We start from the raw sequence: 13,630 nt of genomic DNA on the forward strand, positions 1-13,630 counted from the left end.
GATTGCACACAGCACAGTCAGTGATTTTCATACAGAGCGCTACGTGGGGTTACCACCAACATAAAAACCTAAACAGCCTACTTACATTGCCCCCATGCTCCCCACAAAAAAATTACAAATTGTTTTGGGCAATGGCCAATACATATTTGTTAAAATTTTTTATATTAACGATAATAAATATATCAAATGCACACACTTATCGATACAAAGTTGGTCAAAAGCAAAAATTTTCTCCGTCCATACAGTCCTGATCATTCATCACAGTAGTAATTACAATTTTATGCACAAAGTCTGGGCAGTAAAAGAAAATGCACACGGAAGTAGTGGATTTCCATGCAGTCTTGAAGAACTAGTGTTGCCCTTCCAACAGAAAGACAATGCTGACTCTTGACACGCAAACAGGTGATCGGCCACAAAAGAGCAAACCCACATTCGAAGTTTTGAAGAATATTGGTAGGTAGGTGATCACAGAGCAGACCCAATGTAGTCCTGGTATAGAGTATGGTATTGGTGGGCCACCAAAGGTGTAGGCCTTGTAGAGATGGCCAGTGGTCATCTGTTATGACTGTGCAGCTGCGCAATCACCATCGAAGAGCCTTGCAGACAATATAGCAAGTCCATGAACTACCACTTGTGCAATCACAAACTTTGCGGTATGTCCTTAGAACCAACAATGCTGTTAACCAGTCCCTTGCTGAATTATCAACACATGTGCAAACGCTAACAGTCCCCTTTTTTATCTTCTCACATATTGTGTATATACTATGACCAACAGAAATGTGCGCAGTGAAATTAAACTTAATTTGAAGAACTGGTGTCTATACAATTATAAATTTACAACATAAGAATACCATTAAAAAGGTACAAAATACATCATTAAAGAACATAATAGTACAGATAACATTTGTAGTAGTACAGGCTTTACAAAAGAATAGAAATAAACATATACATCAGTGTTACAGGAATTATTACATAAGTAAATACATAAAAGATCAGAATAGCTTTTGAAACATCGACTTCACACACGAGCATTAAAACAAAACAGAATAAATAATGCCTAAACATCTTTACAAAGTAAATAACGTAGTATTAGAAAAATTCTCCAACATAACTCTTATCAGATAAACACAAATACGCAAAGGTACACTAACACATAGCGGAATAACACAAAATGAAAGGACAGGGTTTGTTTTCAGTATGACATTTGGTACTACAGTATTTATCGTATTTGATTTGCAAACAAAACTTCCTTTACTTCTTGGAGATATCCCTTAGTTCATCATTATTCCCAAAAAGTCTTATCTATACCTGTTGTCCCTAAACCCTACTTTTTTGTTCATATCCTCTTTCAAAATAATTATTCTTCATTGTGCACAATTTTTTTCTGCCAAAACTTTTTGTATATAACATCTTAATTCATTTCTTCCAATTCATCGTAACTCATTCTCTTATATGGCCTACCCCCTCTTAAGCTAACTTAAGTCTACTGAGCTCAGATATATATACTAAGGGATGAGGCAATGCAGCACCACATAACAAATTAACACAAACAGCAATGACAAAAAAAATGCAAATTGGCAAAGCAAGCAGCAGTATATCTAAATTAGCAAAGCAAATGCTACATTACAACTAATATGAGCCAATGTGCAATAACAAGAAAAATAAATCAGTAGTAAAACTGGCTTAATACAATGTAAAATTCAGTTGAACTATCCGTGGCTACAGCAGCAAAAAAATACCTAAACTTGATAAAGCTCAAGCAGAAAGAATATTACATTAAAGATAGGAAATGTCTAATTTCTATGTCAGATCTTAACACTGGTGTGATGCATCACCTTAACTTATTCTACGAAAAAAGTTACCAAATCGTTGAAAAATTATGTATGCAATACCTGTGATGGGATATGTCTATTTGTGGTCCCTTTTATTTTAAGAAAGTAGATTATAAAATTATTATTTAATGGATCTGTAGGCAGAAAATTTTTCTATTAGTAGATCTATTAAATTTTATTTTAACCAATGCTGCAGTGCAGCTAGAAACTAGATATTCAAGATAATGAGCAAATATATAGATAAAGCAAGGCGTGAAACGTCATTCACTAGCCATATGGCATTTCATAAGACAGTAAAAAATCTCTCAACTAGTAAGAAAGTAGACGCAAAATGTTTCTCATCATTTCATTAGGGATTTCAGTAAATATCAGAAATTACGAGTTCCAAAGTGTAATTGTATATTTTCAAGTATGAGTGTGTCATATTTGCGATGCTTTCTACAAAGAAATGTCAATAGCGAGGTTAATGGCCTCTCCTTTTTTCTTGTTGTGTCTCTGAAATGCACGGCCTTTTTTTTTTCAGGTGAATGTCGTGTAGCCGGGTGCCCACAGCACGTTATGTCAAGGTCACTTAGCTTTCTTACAGAAATATTTACGACAGCAATTTCCGCTACAATGACAGTCTCATATAAAAAAATTTCACAGGTCGAAAAATTATAGTAGAAATGCGTAGAAATGAAATCTCATGAATAACAGTGTTGTGATACTCTCATTCACACATGGACAGACATGTCATAACTCTTAAAGTATGATTCTTGGTTTCCAACTTCCTTTTTCACAAACCAGAGTCACTATCTTTTATTCATTATTCATATACAGTACATATAAACATATAATCACATTCCTTATATAGCATCAGCTTATTGATCATAAACATACCTCAACAGCATAATACACATCATCATAATAATAATAACATCATAACAGATCAATCACATCTCAAAATCGTTGCAGCTTCTTTCAATAACTTCAAAACCTTCAATAAAGTCATCTACCTGAAACGTACTTAAAAAAATCATGATCCCTTACCAAATACAACATTCAGAGCTCTCATAGTAACACAATGGTTCCAAAAAAATATGAACAGTTCACGAAGTACAGACAAAATGCAATTTCATAAGGGTGAAGTTATCCAACTGTGTAATTGCATAAACATGTGTCACTGACATAGTAAAAAAAGTTTGTCTTTCTTAGTTAAATGATCAGATAGCTATGTAATTCTGTGTTAGAGAAATATGGTACTGATGTGTAAAGTTGTATAAGCAAATACCATATTAGCTAGGGCTCCTAGCGCCTGCCACACGCTTAGTACTCAAAGTAGGTGTGTACCCCATGAGAATAAATGTAATTATACCCTCAGGTGTTACAGATTACAGCAATGGAATGAATTGTGTCACACAAAACCTTCTTTGCATCTTTGTAATTCAAAAGTCTTTAAAAATAAATGTTTTAAGTACAAAAATTAATCATTCAAATCCATGTCCTGTAGAGCTAAACTGTGCATCTTGCTGTAAGATAATTTTGTCATTACTTAAGGGTAAAAAATGTGCCAAGTGTCGTAATTATCGTCGTCCATAAGCAAAGTTTTGTAGAAGTCAATGTACTTACCTCATAATAAACAAAAGTGAAATGCTATGCGTATAGATATCGTAGTTATTACGTACATTACCATGATCAAGAAAGTACTATACAGTAATGTATTGTTGTGTAACGAAAAATACCTATCTCATTGTAGCTATACCACAAAAGTTACTACTAAAACATGTTTTACTTCCCACAAGAATTCAGAAAAACTGTGCAGATATGAAACAAATACAGCGCAAAAGCAATAATATAAATTGTGTCACTCATTAATAGTGTTTTGATATAATCGTGAAGCTGTCAAATAAACTATCCACTGTGTCATCTGGTATCTCTCAGAAAGTACTTTAAATCCAGAATGCATTTTCAAGTAAACCAAAATGTTGCATTAAAATCTCATTGGCAGTACCAGTATATGTTCTTGTATGTAGGGCTTATAGTCGTTACGTAATCGTGCAACAAAGAAGAAGGAAGAATGTTCACACAATAACACCATGTCGCCTGTTCACTACAAAAATGCATTCGTAATGACTGTCTAAATAAGTTCCCTAGGTTCTTGACTGGATAGTTAACTTTAAAACATAGTTGCATGTTAACAGTTTGTAAGTGTAACAAGGTGTACTAGTAATGTGAAGTGAAAACTTTTATGGCAAAGACTAAGTTAAAAAGCAGATTATCTCTCAATTAACTGTTTTACATGTGAAATGTGGTGTAAATCTTTACTCTTCCTCAGTATGTAGAATATCAACTTGTACGAACTTATCATGCGGTATATGTCGGTCAAGAATACTGGAATTTTTCTCAAGGTTAGCTTAAGTTATTTTTCTCAAGCCCAGCTGGCGCACGTGGCTGCCTGCGGTGTGAGTCATTGTCTGTTACCTTTGTTGTCACGTGTCGTTACTGGGATTTGGAGATCTAACATCTACAAATTCACCTTGCCGAGAGGGCCCTGCCCTGTTTGAAATCCGCCAGTTCTGATGAAATTCAGGTCTGTCGTTAAGATTATATCGTCTGTCGTCATGTCGGTAGTTTCTGTAATTTCTTTCTTGTCGGTCACATGGTGGAAAATTTCTCCCTGAGTCGTAACTGCGTGGTGGACCGTTGCGTCTGAAGTTATTCTGTCTCCATCGATAATAATAGTTCTGGTTCCCATATTGTCTGTTTTTATGATTGTCTATGTCATAGTCATTACCACGGAGAGGTGATCTTCCCCTGTAATTATTGCTACTCTGCCAACGGTTGTCATATGGGTGGTGACTGTTTTGGTCACGATTTGCGTTGTAAGAATAGCCTTGTCGTGTCTAGTTATTATTTCTGTCATCGCAGAATTGCGTCGGATGTGACTTGTAATTGTTATGTTCCTGTTTTCGCGTCCTGCGATTGTCACTGTCAATTTCCAATTCTTGTAACAGTTCCTGAAAAGCTTCAATGTCGTCTTTGCAACGTCCTGCCAAAATAATATGTCTCAAATGTTGAGGTAATTTGACTAAGCAAATGCGAATAAGTTCTGAGGGACTGTATGGGTTTGAGAGATACTGATTCTTATGCAACTTGTCTTCAAAATATTTGACAAGACTGGAAAACTCAGATTGTTCGAAATGTTTCATCATTATGATGCTATGTTTTACATGATCTTGAGTAGCTTGAGACCAGTATGCTGAGAGGAAGGCATGATAAAATTCTTCTTCACTGTGACAATCGTGAATGACCGATCGCATCCTTACAGCTGGTTTATTCTCTAAATAGCCACACATAAATTCTAATCTGTGCTCTAATGACCATTTGGGAGGAAAACAAATTGATGAAGCCACGCTTGTGGATGAATGTCGTTGCCAGAATTCTTAAATGTTTTGAATTTACGTGTAGTAATGAACAGCTTATAGTCAAATTCATCGTGTCGGTGAGTCGCATATCGGTCATTGTTACGTCGTGTCGGCAGTTCCATCTCAAAATTCGGTGCACCTTGCCAATTTCTTTCATAATTTCCGAAATGCCCATGCCCATGTTGGAGCGCGAGTCTCCTCTGAAATATGTAATTCTTGTATTACCTGTGTCAACTGATCTTGTATTTCCCGGATTTCTCTTTTGTGATGCGTATTAATTTGATTCTAATTTTGTTTGAATTTCCTAATTTATTCGTACTTTTCTGTGTCATAAAGACTACCGGTCTTGTGTCATTCAGATTATAATCTGCCTTCGTAGATAAATTATTTAGCTGATCCGAAAGTTCGATTACTTTCTCTGATAATGAACTAATTTCCTCCATGTGTCTTTCTGAACCAATTTTCTGAGTATTTACTGTGTCCTTTAAGTTTTCCTGAGTTTTTGCAAGTTGCGTAACCGAATTGTTTGATGCACTGAGTCAATTTTAGCCCGGGAGGTGTCGTTATTTTCATGAACAATGGTTTGCAGTTCTTTTATGGCTGCTTCGTGATTCAGTAATGCATTTTCATGCCACGAAAAACTAGGTTGAAAATGCTCACAAATTTGTGTTTTTACATCATTACGGACTTTTTGACATTTCGATTCGATGTTATGTAGCTCCGAGTTAAATCTTCACGTATTTGTTGCAGTGTTTCTTTAATTTGTTTCTGATTTTGTTCCATTTGTTTTTTATTTTGTTTAATTTGTTGCATTAATTGCAATAATAATGTATTAATGTCTGGAATCTGTTCCTCTATGCTTTTCAGCAGTGCATTTTCACCGGCAATATTCGCATTTTGAAAATCAGAAAATGTGTCTTCTCTTAACTGAGGAAAAAGTGAGGACGCAAAACCTGAATCTTCGGTATTTGCAAGGTTGTGCCCTGTCATTTTGGATTCTTGAAGCGAGCTGTTGCCGACCGATCGATCGATAATGCTTCCCTGTTCACTAATTGTTTCACTGTCTACACCATATTTGCCCCCTGGTCAATTTCCCAACGCACAATTACCAAATTACTATGTTGAATATAAGTAATTCATTGCACAGTGGCGCTAACACCCTGTTTTCGTCTTCACTGCCGTTTCTCAGTTTACTTTGGAGTCTGGTGTTACGTTTTTCACACGCCATAATTGTAACAATATTTCACATGAATACGCAGAAAAGCACTATTTGAAGAGTAAAATAAGAAAACACATTAAAATAGCACTGAAAATAATATCTAATTAATTGCAAGCACAGCTGCGAAATACTTGGTGCAAATCTACATGCGTGCCACAACTGATTTACTGTACAACAATGAAAAACTACAACTACAAAGGAAATTCTCTCTCCTCAATTACGCGCTAGCAATAAACAATAGCTACACTAATTACACAAACTACAAGAAAAAAATCGGTAGATTCCAGTGAGGTATCCTCGGCTAAGGGTCGACATATGAAACATCCCGTTAGAAAAATTATGAATGACTGTGCTGGTAAAACTCAACGTTATTTGTTTTTCAAGCAGCTGAGCAAAACTGAACGTACTCAGACATTTCTCTCTTTACTTATTATGATCATCAATAAACTGACACACAATATTTTTAGGGCAACGCAATCTGACTTTCAATAATCCCTACAAAGGAATGGCCCTGACTAACAATAACCTATACCTTTCATGAATCACTTACCTCACAAAAATCTTCGTTGTTCGAACTACTGCAATACAGCGAGCGCCAGTACTGCCAGCTAAATAAAAGATTCTAACTACTGAAGGCACTAACTACTGATAGGCATAGTTAGCAAATGAAGGATTTTGATAGAGAACAAACAATGTATTTACCTTAATAGTGTTCAAAAGGCATAATATATATATCAGTTCATGACATCGAGTCCTACAAATTTCCTTTTTCTGACGGACACTCGTCCAGATCGCCCACTCTCAAAATTTCGCCATCTCTCACCCCACATGCTCCACTGTTGGCGGCTCACCTCCAACTGTGCAACGCTACGCGCTGTTCACATCCAACTGCCCAACACTACAATAGCGAATATTCCAACAATGCCAACCAGCCACAGATTGCACACAGCACAGTCAGTGATTTTCATACAGAGCGCTACGTGCCGTTACCAACATAAAAACCTAAACAGCCTACGTACAAAGTGTATTAAACAGTGGTTGTAACACCTGGTTAAAAACACTTTATTTTAAACATGCCCTGCCTGAATGGTATTCGGACGGACAGACACACTGAGACATGTGGACAGAAGTGCTGCACGAAAATAGTACTAAACGTTTTGAAGGATCTCTGAAAAATTGATCTTTTATTAGTATGTTATATACATCACATGTTACTGAACATTTACTTACTTTGCAGATGAAAGACAAAATTGTGGGTTTCCCTTCCTTTGAACCGAATGATTACATAGCTTATCATTCTCTTGATTTGTATGGCCACTAAGAGAATACATGTCGGTGAACTTCAGATTAACTTCCATCCACAAATGATTAACCTCTTGCTCGCACATGTGTTTTGACTTGTCAAAATATCGCTTAATACACGTATTGTAAAAGTTTTGACTCAAATTCGTGCTGAACACAATAACACCGGCTTTATAAACGTAGCAAAATATCATGACTGACTCACTGACACTCCGTGATTTCTAACGGTGCAGCAAGAATTTCCCGAGCGAAAGCTAATACTTATACGTCTCTTGTTTCAAATCGGGAAATCCCGCACATGCACACGCGTAAAGCATTCACTTCTGTACAGAGAGGCCAAAAGACTGGCAGGCACTTCAATACTATCTATGCTCGGGATTAATTGCACAAAACAAAATGTTATTCGTTATAATAACACTAGTTAACCAATTTAAACTTTTTTCTTCGTCTGGTATGTGAATGGGTGGATTTACGTAATGTTGGGATGCTGAATACACTGGTAAAATCAGTTTTTGTCTATGACGTCACGTTTCCTAGATACACAGCAGAATAAAAAATTGTAATAGCCAAAATTGACGAAATGAAGTAAAACAAAAATACACATTAAGAACGTTTGAAATCAATATATATATGGCATGATGTCAGTAAAAGGTGCAAATTAGTTCAGAGGCTATTTTCACCTTTAATCATCTTTGGTATATGAAAAATGCGACGACGGAGCTCTTCTTTTGTTTGCCGTTTCATCACTCTCCCTAAAAAAGACCCCAGCAGTAGTCACCCATCATCGAAGGGTTCCAATGGCCTTGGTAACGGTGTTCCATGGTAAAAATGTCTTGGTGAAAGTGTTCACCATGCTCATCGCTTACGGCTCCCAAATTTTCCGGGAAGAAATGAAGCTGAGAATGTAAAAAGTGATTTTTAAGCGACATTCTACACCCCATGTTCTTATAGTTGTCCAACACATAATTCACAATGGAAATATAGCTTTTGTGTTTTCTGTTACCCAAAAAGCCCTTCACAACTGCTTTAAAAGAAGACCACGCAGCTAATTGGATATCTGTGAGTTTGGTACCAAAGGTTAGATCTTTCAGCAATTTTCTTATTTGTGGTCCAACAAATATACCCTCTTTGAGCTTTGCCTCACTTAATTTGGGAAACTTTTCTTTTAAGCGATTGAAGGCCGCACCTTCTCTATCCAGAGCTTTTACAAAGTTCTTGATAAGGCCCAAGTTGAAATGAAGAGGAGGCAAAATGAATTTATCGGGCTAAACCAATGGAATATTGTTCCATTTACGTTTCCAGGAACAAATGACTTCCTTGTAGGTCATTCCTTGACTGTATAGTGGTTCTTGGTGTCACGGCTGTCCCAAAGGTACAAAAAGCAGCAGTATTTCGTGAATCCAGCCTGTAAACCTGTCAGGAGTGCAACAACGTTTAAATCACACCAAAGCTGCCATTCATGATCCCTATATTTGATTGCCTCTAGCAGCAAAGCCATGGTTTCATAAGTTTCTTTCATGTCTAGTGCGTAAGCCAAAGGTACCCACGGAAATGCATTGCCATTATGCAGTAGTACTGCTTTCAAGCTGGTTTTACTGGAGTCAATAAATAGTCGCCACTCCTGTTGATTTGCATCATCAAACCATTGACATCTCTACATACACAAACTGAATTCTGCATATCGAAATATTGAGCGAAGGAAGTACCTCTTGATCTGAAACGAAATTTTTGTCCCTGGAGCTAGAAAGTTCCATTGTTGCGGTTTCAACCCCAAGAATTCAGCTTGCTGTTTCGAAAGTTTTAGATCGCGAACCAAGTTGTTCAATTCTTTTTGATTTAAGAGCTGAGGCGAAGTGTCATGATATTGAGGGAAGTACTCCTCTATATGTTCAACACTTTCTGATTCACTTGACATGGTGCCTGGTTCTTTGACTTTCAAGCTACAGACAGGAACAGGTAACCCCTCATCATGGGGCACAGGCCAGTGCACTGAAGATACATTTGGATACTTTATTTTATGTCTAGTTTTGCTTGAAGGTCCCGAGATATTTGTAAGACAGAAGTAGCAGTCTGAATAACAGTCTTTAGGCCTACAGCACACCATCGGAACAGCGAAGGCATGGCTCGGCGTTTTCCTTTAAACCACTCGATTAAGGTTGTAGTACAGGTAATGCAGGCAATATGAGGTGCAAAATTTTTATCTTGATCACCAACAGGACTATCAAAATACAATATATGTACCTTCTTAACCAAATCAGTGATTGGTTTTCTTAGGGCTTTTGGAGTGAATTTCCCGCACACATAATAAGAGTTGTAGGGGTGGTTTAGACAGCAACGAGATTTACTAGTTGCCATTTTTCTCAGTGTTTTAAACACAAAAAGTTTGCACTACCTTTCACAGGAAACACTCACTGAGGATCTCTTTCACACCACTGAATTACCACACCAACTATTTACTGACGATTTGTAGATCTTCTAGCTCTCCTCTGCAAATGGTTCAAATGGCTCTGAGCACTATGGGACTTAACATCTATAGTCATCAGTCCCCTAGAACTTAGAACTACTCAAGCCTAACTAACCTAAGGACAGCACACAACACCCAGCCATCACGAAGCAGAGAAAATCCCTGACCCCGCCGGGAATCGAACCCGGGAACCGGGGCGTGGGAAGCGAGAACGCTACCGCACGACCACGAGATGCGGGCCCTCTGAAAAAAAAAAAAAAAAAAAAACCCACACACACAACAATTAATCATCAAAATAGAAAAACACCAAAAAGCGAAATACTGAATACAAAAAAAAAGCCTTTAAAAACCCAAAAATGGTACGTGCTAGAACATTCTGAAAGGTGTATTCGGATTCTACACATCAAAATACGTACTAGTTGATGTATCTCATTCCAGATGCAAAATGGCTGTTGACTAGTGTAATTTATAATCTCTGAATTAAAATGTTGACGTGAAAGTTTAGCTGCGCTTCCCCTCTCCCCCCCCCCCTCCCCTTTAAATGAGAGTTGTTGAGATTTTTCCGAATACTTCCCCATAATCTGAGTTCACGTAATTAATGGATGTCTCCTTATTGTGGAACAAGCTTACGGGAACGCAGAATTCATATCTCTCTGAGAGTATGTGGCGCTGTGTCGCATCCACAGGCCAGAAGATTCCAATCCGGGAGAGTAAATTTTTTTCGACTAGAAATTTCGCATTTCCTCCCCTTTCTTTTAGCGCAGAAAATGGTATTTTCTATTATCGACTAGTGTGTTTAGGATTAACTATGCTAATTGGGGACGTAGGTTGCAAGTGCTACTCTGAGATGAAGAAATTGGCACAAGAGAGCAATTCGTGGCAAAAAATGAGAACCTGCGCGTGTAGTGCTACTATGTTTACGTGTTGGGAATCGGCAACTGAATCCGTGTGCCAAGAGTATTGGAACGGCTCCTTTCTGCAACTCGCTGAGGGCTGGACGAGGAAGCGACACGACAAGATGGAGATACTGTTTCGAGATGGTTCCGAGAAGTTTGGAATCCATCTCGACTGGAAGTCAGTGCCGAAACCACATCGGCACGAATGAATCAGCAGAATTTCCCGTGAAAAGCTCGACAGACTAAGAAAACGTAAGATACGCTGGTAGACAGAAATGTGGAAACACCAAGAACACAGCACATTATCAAGCCTATTACGGTGCAGAGACCCACTGGAATTGAAAACAGCTTCCAGTCTGTCGGAATAGATAAATAAATGTCCTGCGTGGTTTTCAGTGGAAACGAGTCCGCCCCGATAGCTGAGTGGTCAGCGTGACGGATTGCCGTCCTACGGGCGCAGGTTCGATTCCCGGCTGGGTCGGGGAATTTTCTCTGCTCAGGGACTGGGTGTTGTGTTGTCTTCATCATCATTTCATCCCCATCCGGCGCGCAGGTCGCCCAATATGGCGTCCAATGTAGTAAGACCCGCACCACGGCGGCCGGACCTGCACCGCAAGGGGCCTCCCGGCCAATGGCGCCAAACGCTCATTTCCATTTCCAGTGGAAACGTTCACCATTCATCCTGCAAGCTAGGGCCAAGTTCAGGTAAAGAGGATGGAAGTGGATAGCGATAACGCGCCCTTCCCTCCGAAGAAGACAAAAAAAAAAAAGTTCAAATGTGTGTGAATCTTATGGGACTTAACTGCTAAGGTCATCAGTCCATAAGCTTACACACTACTTAACCGAAATTATCCTAAGGACAAACACACACACCCATGCCCGAGGGAGGATTCGAACCTCCGCCGGTACCAGAAAGCAGACCACAAACGCTCAATAATATTAAGACATGCTGACTGTTGCATGGGGGCTTAATTAAATTTATTTTTATTATGCAAATATTTTTACTGTCTGTCCGGTTACGCAGCCTCGTAACCGGTTGGCCCTAAGTAGTTTTAGTACGCAATCTGACTGCATAGAACAACAACAAAGAATGAAACAAAACTTCCGTTAACACAATTAATTAATTAAGTCCCCAGCAACTATAAAACCTACAAAACAACAAAACACAAATGTAACTGTTCTGTTTGTGGAAGTGTGATTCAACGTACACATCTGGCACGGTACTTCCTCAGTAAGACAAGATATTTTAGATACCATTTAGACTGAATTAATTAAATAAAACTGGAATACTATAATTGCACATAGAAACCCGAATTACGGTCTAATACATGAACACGAGCCAGATGATTTGTTGACTGAACCTGTGACCAAGAGGCATTATTGTTTAAGACATTGAAATAATAAAAAAAGGAATTTTTTTACCTTCATATATATTGACGAAAAGCACATTACAGCATCCCTAATCCAACAACATCTGGTGTCTAGCCCATCAAAACAATATGTCAACATCTGAACAAGCACTCTCCGTGGGAACTTCTCAACAACGACACGCTCTTGCAACATCTCCACAAGCACTCTCTACCACCGCTTCTCGACAAGAACTCTCCACGACGACTTCACGACAAGCAATGCCTACCACGGCTTCTGAACAACTACTGCCAGTGGAGGCGGCTGAATAATACTCTCTGGCGCAATCTCTGGCGCTGTGACTCAGTGTAGCCACCTTTCACTGTGGTGACCAGGGGGGATGAGACAACTGATCCTCGTGCTCAAAAAACCGGACCTGGACGATGCCCCACCTCCGTTGCCGACGCCTATGAAGCAGAATTGTTGGAAAACGTTGCAGTTGAATTTTGTGTTCAAAAGTCCACGGTGTCATATTGGTAGGGCGAGAAGAAACTGAAGACATTTGTTTCAAAATGATGATTTTTTTGACGAGATTGGCACCGTTTGTTAATCTGCAGACGACGGTGATGATGGATTGGGTGATGAAGTTGGCACTCAACCTGAAGACTTTAACATTTTCAGAGGCAACTGGGCAAAATGCAGCTGGACAGTACAATGGCTGGCGCGAACAACATGTGCCAAACTAGTGCTGATGAAAACCCTTTGTGATCGTGCTGCACATAAACGACGTACGATTCTGCCTCAAAAGAAACTTTCTGATTATTTCAGTGTATAAAACTCTGTTTTATTCAACACCTACTTAAAATGTAAGCAGAAATGAAGCAAAATCTGAGTACTTACGCGAAAATAAATACAACGTGTGCTATGTCAATTAACACAAACCATTCTAATTTTTAGAATTCTGTGCCTCCATCGGTAAACACGGAACACTCACAGGATCACTGTCTTGTCCGTCTGTCTCTCTGTCAGACTATTCATAATTACACACATCAAAAAAAGTTTTCAATCACCCTGGATCACAGAACTCCTGAAGATAGACGTTGACTGTGGATATTGTATCATAGACACAGCCCCTTTGACTGTGCAGAGATGTCACTAAACCCACC

The sequence above is a fragment of the Schistocerca cancellata genome, chromosome 8 (genome assembly GCF_023864275.1).
Source record: "Schistocerca cancellata isolate TAMUIC-IGC-003103 chromosome 8, iqSchCanc2.1, whole genome shotgun sequence".
Lineage (NCBI taxonomy): Eukaryota > Metazoa > Arthropoda > Insecta > Orthoptera > Acrididae > Schistocerca > Schistocerca cancellata.